The 19,969-nt window shown below is 41.8% G+C and overlaps 2 non-coding genes across 2 annotated transcripts; both read right to left on the bottom strand.

Annotated features, from left to right (window-relative positions):
• Positions 1–9,508: 9,508 nt before the first annotated feature.
• On the bottom strand, positions 9,509–9,596 carry TRNAY-GUA (transfer RNA tyrosine (anticodon GUA)). Its single transcript is given in 2 exon segments — positions 9,509–9,544; positions 9,560–9,596. It is a non-coding gene; the product is annotated as a tRNA-Tyr (tRNA).
• A 6,989-nt stretch (positions 9,597–16,585) lies between these two features.
• On the bottom strand, positions 16,586–16,675 carry TRNAY-GUA (transfer RNA tyrosine (anticodon GUA)). The gene is given in 2 exon segments: positions 16,586–16,621; positions 16,639–16,675. It is a non-coding gene; the product is annotated as a tRNA-Tyr (tRNA).
• Between the last annotated feature and the right edge of the window lie 3,294 nt (positions 16,676–19,969).

The raw sequence follows: 19,969 nt of genomic DNA, 5'->3' as shown, positions 1-19,969 counted from the left end.
CTACCTGGGTTAAACAAATTATTATTATTACAGAGCGGAAAAGATTATCTCCACTGAAATAACTGTTCTGACACTCGCAGCTGTTTACGTTGAATTAATATTCTGAATTAGGTAGCGTTTAAATTTTTGTGCTGGAGGGATGAACTAACAGAGAAAAAGGAAAACATTTTGTTGAGTTTATATCAGTTTTCAAGGAAATTTTGCCCCGGCAGCCGTGTTCGTAAAATACCTTAACCGTTTCCTAGAATAAATATTTCTCCCATATCAGTGGATTATTAATAGGATGTAGTGCGTATTTAACTTTAATATTCGTTCTAGATGTATTTTGTGAAGGGTTTATGTGTATGAGTGAAAAGAAGCAATTTAAAAAGCAACTTGAGCTTAAAACAGTTTATATTTACCCTTTCCTGTCTCATTCCCATCGCATTCCCTTTTACTCTCTCCACCTCCCAGTTCCTCTCACCATTCAACTCTTCCTCCTCCCCTCTCAACCACTCCCCCTCCCTTCCTACTCCTCTCTCAGTTAATGGTTAGCACATATAGTCCCAAAGTGCAAAAATTCGAGTTTGATCCCCAGGCAGGTCAGACTCGAAGACAAAGTTTGGTTCCCTTACGTCCCTAGTCACCAGCAGTACAAACAGCAACCTGGATGAAATTTGATTGTTTCATGTCCTATTCTAGAGGAAAGCTGTGACTCTGAAAAACTAATATCTATCAATTCTACCATGATGATCCCTGAGTGGTCTGTAAACATTCTCCAAAGCCTTCCTCTTCTTCTTTCTCCTCTCTCCTTTTATTCTCTCTCCAGTCGCCCCTCACCGCCTCCCCTCACACCTCCCATCACCTCCCCACCTTTACCTTCACCTTTACCTCCATAATGCACTTCCCGTGCGCGATTCCAGGTGTAACCCAGGTCACGTCTGTAGGAGATGGTGAAAGGTGAGGGAGAAGGGGAAGCAAATAAAGAAGGGAAAGTGGCAGGAGTGCCATAGCGAAGGAAGGGAAGTAACGTACTGAAGAAGAGAAAGTGGAAGCCGTGCATTAGGGAAATGTCCATAGTATAGATGTACGAACACACTAATATTGGTGGTGGTGGAGGCGGTGGTGGCGGTAGTAGTAGTAGTAGTAGCAGTAGCAATTGAAGGTATTGTTGTTGTTGGTGTGGCCCCAGGTTCACCTAAAACATAAACCCTGTGCACTGTAGCCTGAAGGTACAGTACCTTTCTTCTGCACCCCACCAACTCTCTTGTGGAGGACAGGGAGGGGATTGAGGGACGTTTGTGTATCAGCAGCAGAACTATCCGGCTGCACTGGTGCTGCCACATAAAACCGTCCTCTCCAGCATGTAAGTATAAAGTGACTGATACAGTGATACAACGATAGAGTGAATGATGGGAAGTAAAGGATAGGCAGTAGCTAAGGAGGAGAAGTAGTGAAGGATAGTAGGTGGTGAACGAGGAGACATAGTGAAGGGAAAGTAGAAAAGGAGGAATGGTAGCAGAGAAGTAATGAAGAAGTATTAGTGGAGGACAGGACATGGTAAAGAAGCAGAAGTTGTGAAGGATGGAAAGTATGGCTTTACTGTACAGTTGTGATGGAGAGAAATTAAAGATGTACAACAATTTAGGAGGGGGAAGAATAATTATCGTCTCGTTTCGTCTCGTTTTTCCAAGACGACAAGCCTTCTGAAGGAGATCAAGAAGGAGGACTTCCAGCAATGTTTCAGGCAGTGGCAGGAACGGTGGAACAAGTGTGTGTGTGTGTGTGTGTGTGTGTGTGTGTGCAGGAGGGGAGTACTTTGATGTGAATGTCTAATGCATGCACCTAATGTTCAATAAAATACTGTTATTCTAACATTCACCGACCTTTTTTTACCACTCCTCGTATATATATATATATATATATATATATATATATATATATATATATATATATATATATATATATATATATATATATACAGTATAGATAGAGATAGATAGATTCAGAACGGCCCTAAATATCAGCGTTTCGCTATTTCGATTTATTTATCACATCGACCCACATAGCTTACCAGCTTCATTGAAAATTTCCTAGAACAAGTCTCTTGTAAAAATAACATGTATAAGCAATGGGATTAAAGTAATCGGGATCATTAACACTTTCTCTGCAGCTTGTGCATTTGGACATTTTATTTGGGTTAACAACAGAATATTTTGTTTCATTGTGAGAAATCATACCACTCAAACAATTTAACTCTGATGGATACACGTATAGTAGAACCTGTACTAGTCCTAGCTGTGAATGGGATATTGTATTTAATATCTGAAAAACAGTACAAATTTAGTTACATATTTTCTAGTAACTGTACTGAAAACTGCCATCCACAAATTTTGGATTAAATGTCACCATAGGAGGAAATTTTCCCCCTAGTGTAACACTATCAGCTGAATTTAATGATGTGACCAGAGCAAGTTCTGAAGTGTTTCCTTCAAATATCTGATAGCCTACAATCTAATACAATGAACTTTCTTTTAAGATGATATATAGGTATGTCCCTTTCCTACTGAGAAAACAGTAAATCAAAATAATGAAATATTACAGTACTATGATGCAACAGAATCCGGAAGTTTGCTTGTAGATTATGATTATCAGTTTCATATGACTGTTGATGATATATTAACTGAAGCAGCTTTACTTCTGAATTATTCCAAAGTTAGAGGTAAAAAGTGTCAATATTTTCGACAAATGGTTTAGGATTCACAACTGGTAGAAATCTTGCACCAGTGTATGACAGTACGTTAACCCACACTCGCCCAATCTCTCCAGCCTCCCACTACTGAGAAAAATCAATAAAGCACACATTGCAAGCATTAATAATTTAAACCAAGAGAGTTTTTTATCTGCATTAAAAGTAAGGTAGCTATAACACCAGTAGTAGACCCATTAGTTTTACAGAATGGCGAGATATCGGCGATGATGCGAAGTTGTCTAAAATTCCATTTCTCTCTGTGTGATGATTTAAAGTGGTAAATACAAGTATTTTCAGCACAAATTTTACTGTTCACTTACAAAGGAATAACATAATCTATGATGGAACCCCCACTATCCACTGATCAGTGTAGTGCAACCCCTAGGAGACTGCTGAATAACAAGCCAAACCGTTCTCTGTAACCTAGGAAACCATTTTAATATGGTAAGTGTTATCTATTGCAAAAAATGGATGTATCAACTGGATGTGCCTTAAAGAACTCAAATCCAACAGTTGGTTTCTGTTTATTGTTCATGTGATGCTGTTTAAAGAAGTGACTACTCACTTTTACCTAAAATATGTGGACCGACAAGCTTAACCAAGCCTCAACGCTTCTGGTGAAAGCAATAAAGGAGGATGCAATAGAAACAGTACCGTATAGAAAGACGTATTGCTTGAAATCGATGACTTCAAAGTGAGAAAAGTGCCAGGCCCTGATTATATATTTCTACGAGCATAAAGGAAAATAAGGAGTAATACATCAGAGACTGTCGATGAACTCATCAACATATCATTAAGGAGTAGCAAGGCAACAAGTAATTAAAGGCTACCAAAGAAAATCACATACCACTATAGAAAATTACTGTCCAGGTAGCTTAACAGCTATGGTTTCAGAGTTATTTCAAACCAGTATCAGAAGCAAGTTTCTTAAACAATTGAAAATAATCATATTTACTACAAGATTCACAACATGAATCACATAATTATTTCTAATGCTTTACAAAGCTCTTGGTGTTTTGCAATCACTTATTGAATATGTAATCTGACTCCCAATCTCAATTTTCAAAAGGCATTAGATAAAGTTCCTGATAAAAGACTTTCAAAGATTAAAGTCGCATGATTTCAGTGGTATTTTTCTCGGGTAGACTCATAACTGGGTTAAAGGATGTAAACAACGAATCGTAATAAATGGAAGAAAAATGAGTAGGAGGACATTACAAGCTGAGTACCACAAGGTGCAACTTTGATTCCATTTTTTTTTTTTTTTTATAAAACATGCACACTAGCAACAGGTTGCCATGATATGATTCCGAAAACAAAGACTTCTGTGATCCCTGTTGTAAACAGAAGATTCTTTGTTATGTGCTAATCTCAGGTTTTGCAATCATTCTATTAAACTAAGTGATCCTTTCACCAGGAGGTGTTAAGGAGGATTGTATTGCTTTGGCACATGAAAAATTAACATGCACTTCTTATCGCTTTTTGTAGCTTACCTACCGTCCTAACTACCGTTCCTCCTTACCTACCTCCCTTCCTATCTATGTGTCTCCTCATTCTACCTCCCTGCCAACTTCCTTACTTATCTACCTGCACTTCCCTACTTACCTCCCTGTCTACCTTCTTTCCTCCCTCCCTCCCTCCCCCCCTGCTACCCACCTACCTACCTACTTGCCTGCCTGCCTAAGTTCCTGTCTACTTCCCTACCTACTTCCGTACCTTCTTCACTGCCTGTCTTCTTTCCTGCTTACCTTTCTTCCTACCTACTGACTTAATTACCTACCCACTCGACTCCCTAGCTGCCAACGTCCCTACCGACCTCTACCTCCCTACTACCTTCCGTACTTACCTCCCTGTTTGACCTCTCTACATACTTCCTTTCCTACCCATCTGACTGTCTCCCTTCCTAATGATGCAGGACACTGGCATATAGCCTATTTGAAGTTTTCTGTAATTTGCCAGTTTCCAGTGGGTCATGTAATAAATGTGATGAGGTCTTAAGTTACTGCAGTTTGAACACCGTTTCCAATAAAACAATGTTATGCCTATACTCCTGTAAATAAAGATGTTTGCTCCTTGGTCTTGACCTTTCTTTGTCACTGTACAATTGGGGTTGATTTCAGGCACATCGTCAGACGGAGAGGATTTTTAGTATCTCCCTCGTTAATGTCAGTCCCTATTTGCGGCCTCTAGAGCGTAAACAAGCGGACGAACAAACAAAAGCTACTCGAGGCTTAGCCGCACTAGGGCACTCAGACTTCATCTGCGGGATATTGATGAGAGCCGTGTTGTAGCAGTTGTAGTTACAACTCCAGGCTCATCTTAATGCTAGCCCAGTAGACTGCAGGCTGAAGTTGTCTCCCTAATGTAGGCCACAGTCCCCCCTTTCAGTAGATAGGGAGGGTGCTGAAGGGCGTTTGAATACCCAGGCAGCGAAGCCGTCTAGTATTCGGTAGACTGTTCGAAGGCGTTCCTCTCCAGCACCAGCTTGTGTTGCCAACTAAACATGCTGATGATGCAAAAGGTAGAGGATATGGATCTTTATAAAGACAGGTGATTCAGAGATATCCTGATAATCTGTTTAACTAGGCCCAGATATGGCAAATGGATTTCAATATCACGTAAATAAAAGGCACTCAACTTCTACAGTAAATATGAACAAGACAGACGATCATTGAATGCTATTTTACTTGATAATATGAACCATGTGATAGATCTGGGAGTTATGACCCAGTCAGCAGTGTGCCAGGCATTATAGAAGGCCAACGAATTATATAACTGGATTCATGCAAAGAGATTTTAAAAAAGAATCAAAAGAGCAAATTCTTAGTTTCAGTACTATCTTAGTACGTCCACACCTAAAGTATTATATCATGCTCTGGTTAGTTAAATACAAATGATAATACGGAGAAGCTTGTGTGAATACAGTAAATAAAGAGTGACAAAAACGGTACATCTGTGGAGAAAGAAACCGATACCATAACAGAAATGCTCAGAACTGCAATCAATACATTACGTAAGTGCAAAATATGAGAGAACGTAATCAGAGTATCCACATTTTTTAGAGGACATGATAAATATTTCACAACTCACCAGTTCCAATACACTGGCGGTAATGGTAATAAGATCGCCGGCATGTGATTTCAGTCACACGAAGCAAAGCACATTTTCTTCGGAAGAGTTGCAAATTATGGAACAATGTGTCTTGCAATGATGAAGATTCGGTTCACTTCCATGTATTAAGTTCTTGTTTCGCTGCTGAGGCTACTTCGGTTTTTAACCTATTTCTCTTTCTTCACTTGCTCTTTCTCTGTTATTCACTGCCTCCCTCTTCACTTCCTTCTCCCCTCCCCAGTCACTCATCACAGCAATGGAGGGAAGGAAGGTGCTATTGTCTTCTTCATTACATGTGAGAATATTTTTTTTTTACACTCTCTCTCTTTCCCTCTCTCTCTCTCTCTCTCAATCTGTGTGTGTGTGTGTGTGTGTGTGTGTGTGTGTGTGTGTGTGTGTGTGTGTGTGTGTGTATCCCTGTTATCATCCTTCTCTTACTCACTGGGTCTTTAATTCTTTCTCTCGCCTCTTTACCCTTCTGCATTCCCTCCTTCCTTGTCATCTTCACTCCCTGCCTTCCTCCCTCTCCCACCCTCTCGACCGTGACCACACTTACACAGATTAGTATCTCCATAATGGACCTCTAGCCTTCCCCCTTCTCTCTCTCTCTCTCTCTCTCTCTCTCTCTCTCTCTCTCTGTTCTTCTTCTTCTTCTTCTTCTTTCTACCTTCTTCTTCTTCTTCTCCTTCTTCTTCTTCCTCTTCTCCTTCCTCTTCTCCTTCTTCTTCTTCTCCTTCTTCTTCTTCTTCTTCCTCTTCTCCTTCCTCTTCTTCTTCTTCTTCTTCTTCTCCTTCTTCTTCCTCTTCTTCTTCCTCTTCTCCTTCTCCTTCTCCTTCTTCTTCTTCTTCTTCTTCTCCTTCTCCTTCTTCTTCTTCTTCTCCTTCTTCTTCTTCTTCTCCTTCTTCTTCTTCTTCTTCTTCTTCTTCTTCTTCTTCTTCTTCTTCTTCTTCTTCTTCTTCTTCTTCTTCCTCTTCTCCTTCTCCTTCTTCTTCTTCTTCTCCTTCTTCTTCTTCTTCTCCTTCTTCTTCTTCTTCTTCTTCTTCTTCTTCTTCTTCTTCTTCTTCTTCTTCTCCTTCTTCTTCCTTTTCTCGTATCCTCTCCTCTCCTCCCTTCCCCTCACTCTACTCCGTCCCTCCCCCTGCCCCCTCATCACTCATTTGAGCGCTGCGTCCCTTCATTATTTCCTTAATCATCCCCCCCCTCCCATTCTCTCTATCCTACCGTCCATTTATCCGTTTCACTCTCCTGTGCTTCTTGTCTTGTTTGTCTGCCTTTCTTCTGTTTTTTTTCTTTTTTTCTTTTTACCTGCGGCGATGCCAGAGGGTCAATGAGTGGCCAGCGTTCTTCTTCTTCTTCTTCTGCTTTTGGCGGATTTCTTAAAAGGAGGCCTTTGGAGACATAAAAGTGGTCCCATAGAAGGTTGTTTGACACGCACACCTCGCCGCAGGCCCCAGAGCAGCTCCACTCTTGCTTTACTTCACCTCGTTTGCTTTCCTCCTCTTCATCCTTTTCTCCAGTTCCTGTCCTCCAGTATTTTCCTATTCCTCTTTAAGTTTTCAGTTCATTTTCCCTTTTTCTTTCCCTAACTTCGTCCTGTAGCGTCACTTCCTGTCCTTCTCCTACCCTTGCCTACCTTGGCCTTTCCTTCTCTCTCCCTTCCTTCCGTCTTCTGACCTCTTCCTTCTATTCTACCCGTTTCCCTTCTCTCCTTTAATCTCTTTCTTTCTTCTGCTTCCATCCCATTCTTCATCATTTCCCATCCCTCTCTCCCTGCATTTCCCCCCCCATATTTTTCCATCTTCTCACTCCCCGTTCACTATTGCTCCTACATTTCTTCCATCTCCTCTATGTTCCTCTCTCCTCCCCATCATTGCATCCATACTTTTCACAATCTCCTACACCTTTTCGTTTGCATATTCGCTTAATCCCTCTCTGTCTCTTAATATTTCTTTTATACTTCATCTATTTCCCTATTCTCTTCGTTGCCATCCTTCAATCGACATTTCTTATTGTCTCTACTCCTGATTGTTTCTCTGTCTTATTTAATCCTTCCTTTATTTCTCTTAATTTCCCTCTTCTCCTCCAGTCGTTTCACTTCTTTCCGATGTTCCAACCACTTTCCTCAGCTATTTGCATTTGACTATCTCACTGCTCTGTTCCCTCACTCATTATTTTTCAGTTCTCGTCTATCTTCTTCTGTTCTCTCCTCCTGTCCATCCTTACATCATATTTCTTGTCGTTATCCTCATACTCCTTTTAGTTTGCATACTCTGGCTTCATGTCTTGGTCAATCTCTGTACGCTCATTTTTCTGTTCCTCTCCAATTGTTTCCCTTCCCTGTCCCCCTCTGTGTCACCTCAGCTGTTCAGTATTGACCCACCGAGTAGTCTATTTTTCTCGTGTGTGTGTGTGTGTGTGTGTGTGTGTGTGTGTGTGTGTGTGTGTGTGTTTTATTATCTTAAACATATAATGAGCATCTGGACATTTATGTGACCCTCAGAATAGCAGTGACGTGGCGGGATTAGCTGTTTCGCTGGGAATATTACATTGTTTCCTATCATTTATTTATTTATTTATTTTTTAGACGGCTGAAAAATTTCGACGGACGACTTTCTTCACTATACCATACCGACCTTCCAAACTGTAAGGGATTGATGTAACCTTTATACGCACCTTTATTACAAGATGTCTCTCATAAACTGAATATACGAGTAACTATCTGCTGCTAAAAAGAAAGATAAAACGACAGCCGACACAATGACATTTCCCGATACCCTTGCTTGACTTGAGATATGCTGGAACTCCTGCAGCCATGTGTGTAGAGCAGAGACAGAATAATAGGGAAGTGTCCTCTTAAATGAAAGTAATGTTGGAAGGAGGAAACGAGTGATATAGACAGATGGATAGGTAGAGATTATGATTATCTCCATGAATCTGTTGACGTATTTCTCATTATAATCCCGTTGTCTACAAGCGATTTCATTTTGTTCTGGAGAGACTGTTCAACTGGGAGGGTTAACTTTAACACCCATAACACCCTGTACTATTAATAATCTCACGTATGCTAAATAGAATCGTCTATGAGCCGAAAGAACACTGTGAAAAATACCTTCTTAGACTGACGGAGGTAAATGGATGCAAGGTGGTAAAATCTATCTGTCTATCTATAGCCAGACGCCATAATCCCGTCAAGGGTGGCCGTTTAACTCACGGAAAGGGGCATTAACCCTCCGCCAACCAGCTTGTTGAAACGTAGGGAACATTTATGTGTTGGTTGTATGGTGTTGGTTATGTTTACCCAGCGATGTAAATGGTTTCCTGGTTTGCAGGATATCATTCGGCTTGTCATTCAATGTAAAGCCACCTGAAAAGGAAAAAAGAGTGAGAGAATATCCTTTATATTCATATTATTGCTATCTACAGATGACTCTTCAACCCAGGGAACACTTTCGAGGGAGAAAGTTAAATACAGCCTTAATTAACCCATTCATTACGAAAGGGCTCTCCTAAGCTGAATCTAAAATATCTTTTAGCAACGAAAAATAATGTAAAGGATGTTTTCAGGTGAATGGTGTTAATGATGACCACAAATTGAATACTAGCCTACATTATAGCGAGCTCTGTTTTATGTATAACATGTCAACTCAACATTTTCAAAAGCTTGCGTCCTTCGAACCGGATTCGAACCAGTGACCTATGGATGTCTGTCATGAACCACTACAGTCCACCGCTCTATCAACTGAGCTATCGAAGGCGGTGGAAGCGAGGAAAGTTGACCGCAAAGTGACGCAGCGAGTTGGAGGGCGCGGTGGAGGAGTGGGATTAGAGAAGTTTGGTTGGGAAGGAGAGAGAGGAAGAGAGCAGAGAATAAAGGTAAGTGAATTATAAACAGGAAGAAGGTGAGAGAGGAGAAGGGAAGGGAAGGAAAGAGGCTGAAGAAAATGTGGATTATAAATTGATGAACAAAAAGGAGGAGGAGGAGGAGGAGGAGGAGAAGGAGCAGGCCCGTAGCCACGGGGGGAGGCCTATGGGGGGGCTTAGTCACCCCAGAAAACTCATTAGCCTTCCCAGAAGTTCTCACTTAGAAGCGTATATGATTTGCTTACACACAAACCGGGAAAGCATACGCAAAACCAAGCCAGATATACTTATTCATGACACATGATTTGATTCTATAAAGCTACATGTTTAATGACGGTTATCATAATTATGGTCATGATGTAATTCTATCTATCTATCTATCTATTGCCAGACGCCTCAATCCCGTTCGGGGTGGCCACAAACAAATCACCTCCACGTCGCCCTGTCCCCCGCCATTTCACTGCCCTGCTCCCAACTCACACCCCCCTCTCTCATATACCTCTCCATCCCAACCCTCCATCTCATCCTCGGCCTCCCCCTCCCTCTTCCCCCCTCCACCTCACTCACATACACTCTCTTCGTCAGTCTTTCACCCTCCATCCTCTCCACATGGCCAAACCACCTCAGCGTATTCCTCCTAACGCTTCCTATCACATCCACATCCACACCACAACGCTCCTTTATATCCTCATTTGTCAGTCTGTCTCTCTCCATGTGACTCCACAGGCTCCTCTTAAATAACTCATTTCCACTGCTCTCACTCTTGACTTGTGTCCTTCCAACAACGTCCAAGCTTCACTTCCATACGTTAGAGTTGGTATCACAATACTGTCATGTAGTAACTTTTTCACTTCCCTGCTCACTTCCCTGCTTCTTATCACTACCTTAAAGGAACCAGCAACCTTTCTTCCCTGCTGCATCCTTTCAAGCACTTCACCCTCCAAACCTCTATCCTTACTCATCACACTACCCAAGTACTTAAACGTACTCACATTTTCCAATTCCTCACCATTCAACCTCGCTGTACATTCACTGACTTCACCTCTCTCAAAGACCATCACTTTAATCTTCCCTACATTCACCTTTAGATTCCGTTCCTTACACACTCTCCCAAACTCATCCACCAAGCCTTGCAGCTCTCCTTCGTCTTCACTCAACAAATTCATTATTGCAAAATAAGCTGGTACAGGTTATAGGTGTTAGACTGGAATTTAGCTGAACCCGGTCGTGGTTGAATGAACCGTATCAGCGCAGCAGCGGTTTGCATGTTTATATTACATGTGCCGCTAGGAAAACGGCGCGCAACACCATTTTAAATTCAGACTTATACCTGCGAAAACACCGTGAAGCCTACCAACTTGGTGGTCTGGGCCCTGGCACACGAGACAGTGGGTGCAGCGTAGAGCGTCACTCAACCGACAGTGCGAAACAGTACTTAGTGGGACGAGTGATCAGGTAAGCACGTCATCTTGTAACCTCGTTAGCAGTATCAGTGCCAGTTTGCAAATTGCAAATACTGCCACAGTTATAATCAGCTTTGAAAAAGGTACGAGTTGAAACTTATGAAAGTTGAAAAAGCTATGAAGCAATGGAAAATATCTTGAAAGCAATGAAATATATTTATCATTAAAATATTTTAACTTGCAGTTTTCTGAATGTTTATTTGGGTACCAAAAAACCGGTTTCAGCTGGTTTTAGTGCTTACATTAGTATAATCCAGCATATATTTAGTTCATTACATTTCATACAATACATTCTAGAATAAATATACGTGGAAGGAAAAGTATAAAAAAATCCCTCCTACGATGGAGATGGCCCCCCCCCCCAAATTTCAAATCCTGGCTACGGGCCTGAAAAGGAGGAGGAGGAGGAGGAAGAGGATATATATATATATATATATATATAGAGAGAGAGAGAGAGAGAGAGAGAGAGAGAGAGAGAGAGAGAAAGAGAGAGAGAGAGTAGGATGGGGGGAGGATGATTTCGAGATGGTATCGAGTGAAAAATATTGTTGTACTGCACGCAATGGAATGGGGAATTTGATAATTCATGTGGAGAATTTGTGGGTATGGAATAGATCTGTAGACAGAAAATGTGCTTCAGGGATGGGAGTGAAAGATAAGAGAGAGGGTGATGGTTGACGGGCGAAGGTTGTGGAGGTGCGATGAGCGTGATGCGGGAAAAATAAAAATGTTGCTGATACGAGGTGGGGTGGAAGGTGTGTCGCAGAGAGTGGAGTGGAAGGTGTAAACTTTGGCTACAGTGTGGAGTAGGGAGTGGTGGGAAGAGCGTGGAGTGGGTAAATGCATCATGTGGTAATGATAAAAGGCCGTATTTTTCCTGCTGTGGAAGATGTCTTATCATTTCTTCCTTGCCAGTTCGCTTTGTGCATTGCGCCTTAACTCTTTGTTATTTTTTTTCACTCTTTTAAATATCGCCGTAGATTTTATCAGTAAGATAAAATATAAATCTAAGGCTTAATGTACAGTCAGGGAAGAAAGAAGCTGGACACAATTGGCGGCCTCTGGCAACAACTCCTATAGTAAACACGTAGGTGGTAGCGGATATGCATGAATGAAGGGGTAACGTTTGTATCGAAGTGTGTGATTGGTCGGCACACCACCGTCTGTCATTGCCATGTAGTCAAACATTGGAGAGGGTTTTGAGTATGAATACACTATGTGGTAGATATAATAGATATTCACCCTGTGTCATAGGACATATAATATCTTAATTTGACAGTTGATTAGCTGTATTGATTAATGTCACTCATATTTAAGGCACTGTGCAGCTGAAAGTATTTGTGGAGTCAAAGACATCTGTCTTCAGAGTAGGTTCAATATGAGACCGAAGCCTCAGATCCTTGAATAAATTATAATTACTATCAAGCGCAATACATAATTTATTAGCGAGTTCGTTTGTATGCTTCATTAACGAATATGTCATTGAAATACAACGTTGGTTCTGATAATCTTTATGACTTTGCTACGTTCTGAGTCAGTAGAAACGTTCCTCCCATGAACGTGGACAGAGCTTCATTGAGCACCATCCCTTACCGTGCTGGGGGTGGGAGGAACCGTGAACACACGCACGATTTATTAGTTTCTTCATTCAACTGCTAATGAAAAACTAATATGCAATTGCTAAACAAATGTTTGCTCCGTCCTTGATAACAAGAGACTGCTCCTTGATAAGACAGATATCTCTGATACTGAAAACATTCCTTTTAGGTGATGTCCATCACACGTTTTCCCTCTCGAGTTGAGGTGGTGAGTTGGTAGGGTGAAGTATGGCCTTTTCAACGGCACTTCTGTCGCGATTGTTTCGCCCTACAACCTCTCTACCGAACTAGCCTCACATGAGCATCCCCTCCAAGCTAGCCTCACACAAGCACTTTCCTCCGGCATTCTCTTCCCTCACCTAGCCCAACCTTTCACATTAGCAACAGGTCAAGATGATTCCTAACATCCAGTTCAGTCACAGAGCATGGCATGGTTTGCGTGCATGTTTCAGTGTTTATATGTATGTGTGATTAGTTATAACTGAAATATAAGAAACCATGTTATGATATTTTTAATTGGAACCTTTTTGTCATATTCGGACCAGCACAGATTTACAGGTGAATAAACTTCCCCTTTACCATACTGATGAATCCAAATGAAGGCCAACAAGTGAACTGTAGCTACATGATGGATTAAAGCAGGTCATTAGACTATAATCCGAGATATATCGCACCATAACAAATCGGAAACCAATGTTGTAATAACTAAGGTAGAGCACGATTCCAAAGTTCGTGCAGAGGGCTGATGGCTCAGCACCATAACTGTGTGGAGCATTTAAAAATCTGTTGTTTCGTGTTCTCCGCATCATTCCCTGCAAACTACTGCTCGACGTTTATCACAATATCAATCCAACTGGTGTAGGAAGGCAATAATTCCTAATAATTACTCGTGCGTATCCTTTTTATGCTTCTACTGCGCCTGTTCTGTCCTCTGATACAAGGTGAATGCACACCCCTTCAGTCTCTTGACTTGCTAGCTTCATATTACCTCAATCTATTATGGTATGAAAAGAATGTGACCTATCATGAGTGAAGCACAATAAATGTTGTAGGACCCATAGACGTCATTTTCATGAACATAATTATAAGAATCACACATAAGGCAAAGCGATGATGTTAAAATCAATAGTTACAAGAATATAAGCTAAACACAGAAGTCAAGTGTAATACTGCAGCTCATTACTGCATCACTGGAAATACTCGTTTGTTGGTAACCTTATCCTTATCACCTTTATTCTTTGCCAGTCCTTACTGAAGGCGGATTGTTCCAAGGTATCAGCAAAATCGTCTACCGTTAAGCGTATCAGTATATTAAACCTTTTGCTAGTTCAGTTGTAAGCTTATGAATATATTATGGAGAAGATGCTTCGAATGTTAAGGTTTTTGCATGCTATATTATACGAGTGAAAAAGAATTTACTGTAATCCGTGTGTGGCACTTGTACTCAATGCATCACTAATTTAATTTTTATTTGGAAAGACATTGTGTGTGCTAAATGGAATTACCGTAATTTCAGTAACATGCTCAAGCTTACGTCACCTTTCATTTAGTGCTTAGGGCTTTACCGCACGTGACTAGTAATTACCAGCGAGATAGCAAACATGGCATTGTTTTCAATTTGTCTGTGTGTGTATCTGTTAGCATGATAACTTTGCAACCGCTTAAAATACCATCACAAAATTATACAGGTGTGTAATAGGGATGAAAATCTCCTACGAGTTCGGAATTGGAGAAATTAAGTCAAGGTCCGTGGGTCTGTTAGCACGATAACTTCGCAACCCCTCAGGATATCATAAAAAAAAAATACAGGTGTGTAATAAGGATGAAAATCTCCTACGAGTTCGAAATTGGTGGTAGTAGGTCAAGGTCAAGGTCATATTCCGAGCCGGGCTAGATATGTATAGGCTCGCGGATGGTGTGATTCCCCCTTACGGGGGGCCACTTGTTTACTCAAGCACCAAACACATCACAGGAAGAAAACTCGCAGCGAAAGAGTTAACCATAAATATGCAAGGATGCCCTATAAAGGAACTAGAATCGTGTAGCGTTAGTTAGTATAAAACGCTGACATACTCATCAGGTCTTTTGAGTTAATTATATTGTGTGTATAAATGGTATCACCTGATAACATGTAACCTATGAGTGTGGACATCTTCACTAACTTGAAAAAGCACTCACCATAAAATTAGTTAATTTGAATCTCCTTGATTTGAATTGTGGGGCAAAAGATCTTTACTTAACGTGCAAATTCTGTGACTGAACTGGATGTTAGGAATCATCTTGACATGTTACTAATGTGAAAGGTTGGGGTAAGTGAGGGAAGAGAATGCCGGAGGAAAGTGCTCGTGTGAGGCTAGCTTGGAGGGGATGCTCATGTGAGGCTAGTTCGGTAGAGAGGTTGTAGGGCGAAACAATCGCGACAGAAGTGCCGTTGAAAAGGCCATACTTCACCCTACCAACTCACCACCTCAACTCGAGAGGGAAAAAGTGTGATGGACATCACCTAAAAGGAATGTTTTCAGTATCAGAGATATCTGTCTTATCAAGGAGCAGTCTCTTGTTATCATGGACGGAGCAAACATTTGCTTAGCAATTGCATATTAGTTTTTCATTAGCAGTTGAATGAAGAAACTAATAAATCGTGCGTGTGTTCACGGTTCCTCCCACCCCCAGCACGGTAAGGGATGGTGCTCAATGAAGCTCTGTCCACGTTCATGGGAGGAACGTTTCTACTGACTCAGAACGTAGCAAAGTCATAAAGATTATCAGAACCAACGTTGTATTTCAATGACATATTCGTTAATGAAGCATACAAACGAACTCGCTAATAAATTATGTATTGCGCTTGATAGTAATTATAATTTATTCAAGGATCTGAGGCTTCGGTCTCATATTGAACCTACTCTGAAGACAGATGTCTTTGACTCCACAAATACTTTCAGCTGCACAGTGCCTTAAATATGAGTGACATTAATCAATACAGCTAATCAACTGTCAAATTAAGATATTATATGTCCTATGACACAGGGTGAATATCTATTATATCTACCACATAGTGTATTCATACTCAAAACCCTCTCCAATGTTTGACTACATGGCAATGACAGACGGTGGTGTGCCGACCAATCACACACTTCGATACAAACGTTACCCCTTCATTCATGCATATCCGCTACCACCTACGTGTTTACTATAGGAGTTGTTGCCAGAGGCCGCCAATTGTGTCCAGCTTCTTTCTTCCCCGACTGTACAAAGTAATATCTCAGGAACAGGTGTTTTTGAAACCTATGGTCGTTTGCTTTAGTTTGAACATGCCAAGTGGGATGGTACAGTCCCAAATTTTTATGATTATTTTTGATGAGTGTGACGATGATGGAACACATTTAGCCCTCCTATATGGCTGCTGACTGCGCTCTGTAATGTGGGATGCAGGCTGACCATACCTATTAACCATAGGCGTTCTATAAATGACCTTCAAATATTGGGGGTTTGCACACAGCCTGTAAGCCAAGGATAATTTGAAGTTGAATCAGTCCTTAACACAGTAGCAAGAACCAAGAAGCTGGACTGTCGTCATAACGATACTTTCCGTAGTACCATGGGTCGTATGCTGCGTACCTTTGGAGATGGTAAGGCACCTGCCTTCGCGATTTATTAGGTGCATTTCACCTCAGCATGCCCTAGTATGCTACTGAGATAAGCTAAGTTGCTATTAGAACGATATATAAATATGGAAAAATATTAAAGTACAATATGCAAAATAAGTAGCTAGCTGAAAAGTGATACCGAGTGTCATGTGCAGCTTAGAACCAAAATGTATGTCCTTCGAACCGGATTCGAACCAGTGACCTATGGATGTCTGTCATAGAACCAACTACAGTCCACCGCTCTACCAACTGAGCTATCGAAGGCGCTGAGAATGGAGAAAGTGGAACGCGGAGTGACGCAGCAAGGTGGTAGGGAGGGATGGGTGCCCACTTTTCTCGGGCCCTTGGCAGGTACTGGACCCTGCGAGGCTTCTGAAGTTTTGCCAGCGAGTAAAAATAAAGGATGAGAAACCGCTAATTCTTGCCAACCCTCTCCCATTCACGTAACACAGCAGGGAACACTGGGTTTTTTGGCTACCGTCCAACGTGTAAATGGATTCCCGGATTCCCAGAAACCATCTGACGTCACTCAGCGTCGATACCGTCCTCCTACTCCTCTCCTCTTCCTACACACACACACACACACACACACACACACACCTCCTACTCCTCTCCTATTCCTACACACACACACACACACACACACACACACACACACACACACCTCCTACTCCTCTCCTCTTCCTACACACACACACACACACACACACACACACACACACACACACACACACACACACACACAATCTGTCAGTCTGTCTGTCTGCTGTCTGTCTGTCTGTCTGTCTCTGTCTCTGTCTGTCTGTCTGTCTGTCTGTCTCTCTCTCTCTCTCTCTCTCTCTCTCTCTCTCTCTCTACCACCACGCAAGTATATTTAGCTGAAGCGAATCCACTCGTACTGAAGAGGTAAAGAAAGTCTCCATTTACTATTCAGTAGTGTCACATCTTGTAATTCATTCTTGCTACCACAGTACAGTTTGATTCAGATTAAGAGAAACATCTCTTAGCATGTAAGTACTGTCGCAGTCAACTCACAGGGACAATATTGCAGTTAACACTTTCCATTAGTTGACGTATTCTTTTATTTTGTTCTTGGAGACAGCGTGCTTTGATGGTATGGTTACAGGCAGGGCATATCGGTATAATGGGTATAAATAGGGTGGTGAAAAGGGCATATTTGATTATGAAGGTGAAAAGAAGCGTGATGGACCGAGAAGGTGGATATAGATATGGTAAATATGTGTGTGAGAAGAAAAGGTATGGAAGCTGGGGAACTGTCAAGGGATCCACCTGCTTGGACGAATTTTTAACGAAAGAGTGTATAGGCCCTCTCCCACTTCGGCGTAAATAGGCACGATGAAGCCACGATGAAAATCGTGGCTGAAGTCGGTGATGTGTCGACGATTCTGACCAAGAATCGTGGTGTCGGCGTAATACCTGCGACACCAGTACGACAAAGCGCCGAAACCTCGGCGGAGTATACGATATAACTGGCGACTAGTAGCCGACATATCGGTGATATGTCGGCGTAATGCACAAGCATTATTCTAAATTCAAATTTGAACGGGTTTTTTTATGGCGACTCAATGGCGATAAAGGTACAACGGCGGCGTGCTGTCGACGATGTATCGTCGATGTGTCGGCGAATGCATCGCACGCACCTCGCAGACAAAACGCCGAGGCCATCGCAGGTGCCTCGCCGTCATCGGCGTATTAAAGGCGATTAATCGACGGTTCATCGGCGAAATGTCGGCGATATATCACCGACATTCATAAGATGAAATATTACTGTCGCACAACCCGGTACATATCGTACGGTTGAAGTAGGCTATGTCGTATTAACCTCACCGATGCATCGCCGATACATTGCCGACGCTTCGCCGTATGACCGTATGACATCTCAACGTTTTTTTTCACCGTCGATGCCTCGCCGATGTCGGCGATCATACGCGGTTTATACGCAGGGTAATCGCCGATGTCGCCGAGGCGTCGCCTTGTTGTTTACGGCTAATCTGCGAAATTTTACAAAATCGTGGAGGGCCACGACGTTTTCATGCAGCATGAAAACGTCGTGGTCCCCCACGACAAATTTCCACCTAGTGCGACGTATCGGCGCCATGCCACGAATGGACAAGATTTTGATGACGAATACCCACGATTAGGGATTTTTGACACATCGTGACTTTATTTTCCACACTTTCGCCGAAGTGGGAGAGGGCCTTATGACAGGGGTTTGGCAACTAGTTTGTCAGACTGACTCTGTTTAATAGGTAATCATGAAGCTCCATGGCAACAGGTGTGCCTATTAGGTAGAGTAAGGATTTCAGGGTATTGAATGATGCATGAATGAGTATGTGGCCCATTTCACTGAGTATGCAGTTGGTTAGTTTTCCCAACATCATATTCTTTCCTTACCTTGTTTTCTGGACTCTACCTCACCCCACCTGCAGCTGGGAAAAAGAGGCCGGTTGATGGTGATGATGATGATGGCGATAATATCTTCGAATGATTTTATTCACCTTAAGGCAAATTTGTTGAACTGGTGGCGGTATATATTACACTGAACATAAGAATAAAAGAAGGGAGGATAACAACAGTAGGGCAGTTGGCCCATGCTAGTCAGCGCCTAGAAAAATGTGACAATATTGATTATATAAGACATGGATAACAAAGAAGGCTCCCCCCCGACCACCAAACAGCTTGCTTGAAGTTCTCGAATAGGGAGCCTTCTAAGATGAATAAAACTGTGTGGTAGCAAGTAAAACAAACAGCAAAAAAGTCAGCGAACTGAAGGGTTAAACACAATATGGGTCGTACAAGCACAGTACAACGTTCTTTAACGACTTACTGTATATAAACTGGTGACATGTGAAAATGCGTGGCTTGTAGGAATACCTCTGGAACCGGTTTGTCAAGCGCATGCCCTGAGTCAGACACAAACAAGGTACATATATATATATATATATATATATATATATATATATATATATATATATATATATATATATATATATATATATATATATCCCTTGCAGAGAAAGAGATCGTAACTCACAAGAAAAGTGCATTGAAATACGGCAAATTATCAATGTAGTTAGCGGAGGGAATTACCTCAGTTTGTTACATATGTCGATTTTACCTAGGCCTATGACAGAATGGCACGGTTTACCTTGTTTCGTATACTGAAGAGGCTGGGGTGCGGCTGTGTGTAGCGCCACACGTGTACAGAATTGTTGATACTGCCCTCGTCACGGAAACTGTCGGGATAAGGCATGGTTTACCTACACTGTTTCCTCTTTTTTTTTATTACAGTATACCCGCTCTTGCAATGCTATTAAACCTGAGATCAGCGCGTAACAAGGAATCAGCTGCATACGGCAAGGATCACAAGAATCTACGTCTTGAGGACCCTAGGGTGGCAATATGCAGCTTGTAAGGAAAACCTGTGAACACTGGTCCTCATGCCACGATATACAGCACATTCAGCAGGAAGGCACACGCCATACTCTCTCACGACTTTCACAAAATGCATGTTTGCGAATGACTTTGCCATCCTTG

Source organism: Coenobita brevimanus, chromosome 23, assembly GCF_032717465.1.
Source record: "Coenobita brevimanus isolate Jiangsu-jjx chromosome 23, ASM3271746v2, whole genome shotgun sequence".
In the NCBI taxonomy this organism is placed as follows: domain Eukaryota; kingdom Metazoa; phylum Arthropoda; class Malacostraca; order Decapoda; family Coenobitidae; genus Coenobita; species Coenobita brevimanus.
Note: the sequence above shows the minus strand (reverse complement) of the source record. Positions and strands in the feature narration are given on the sequence as shown.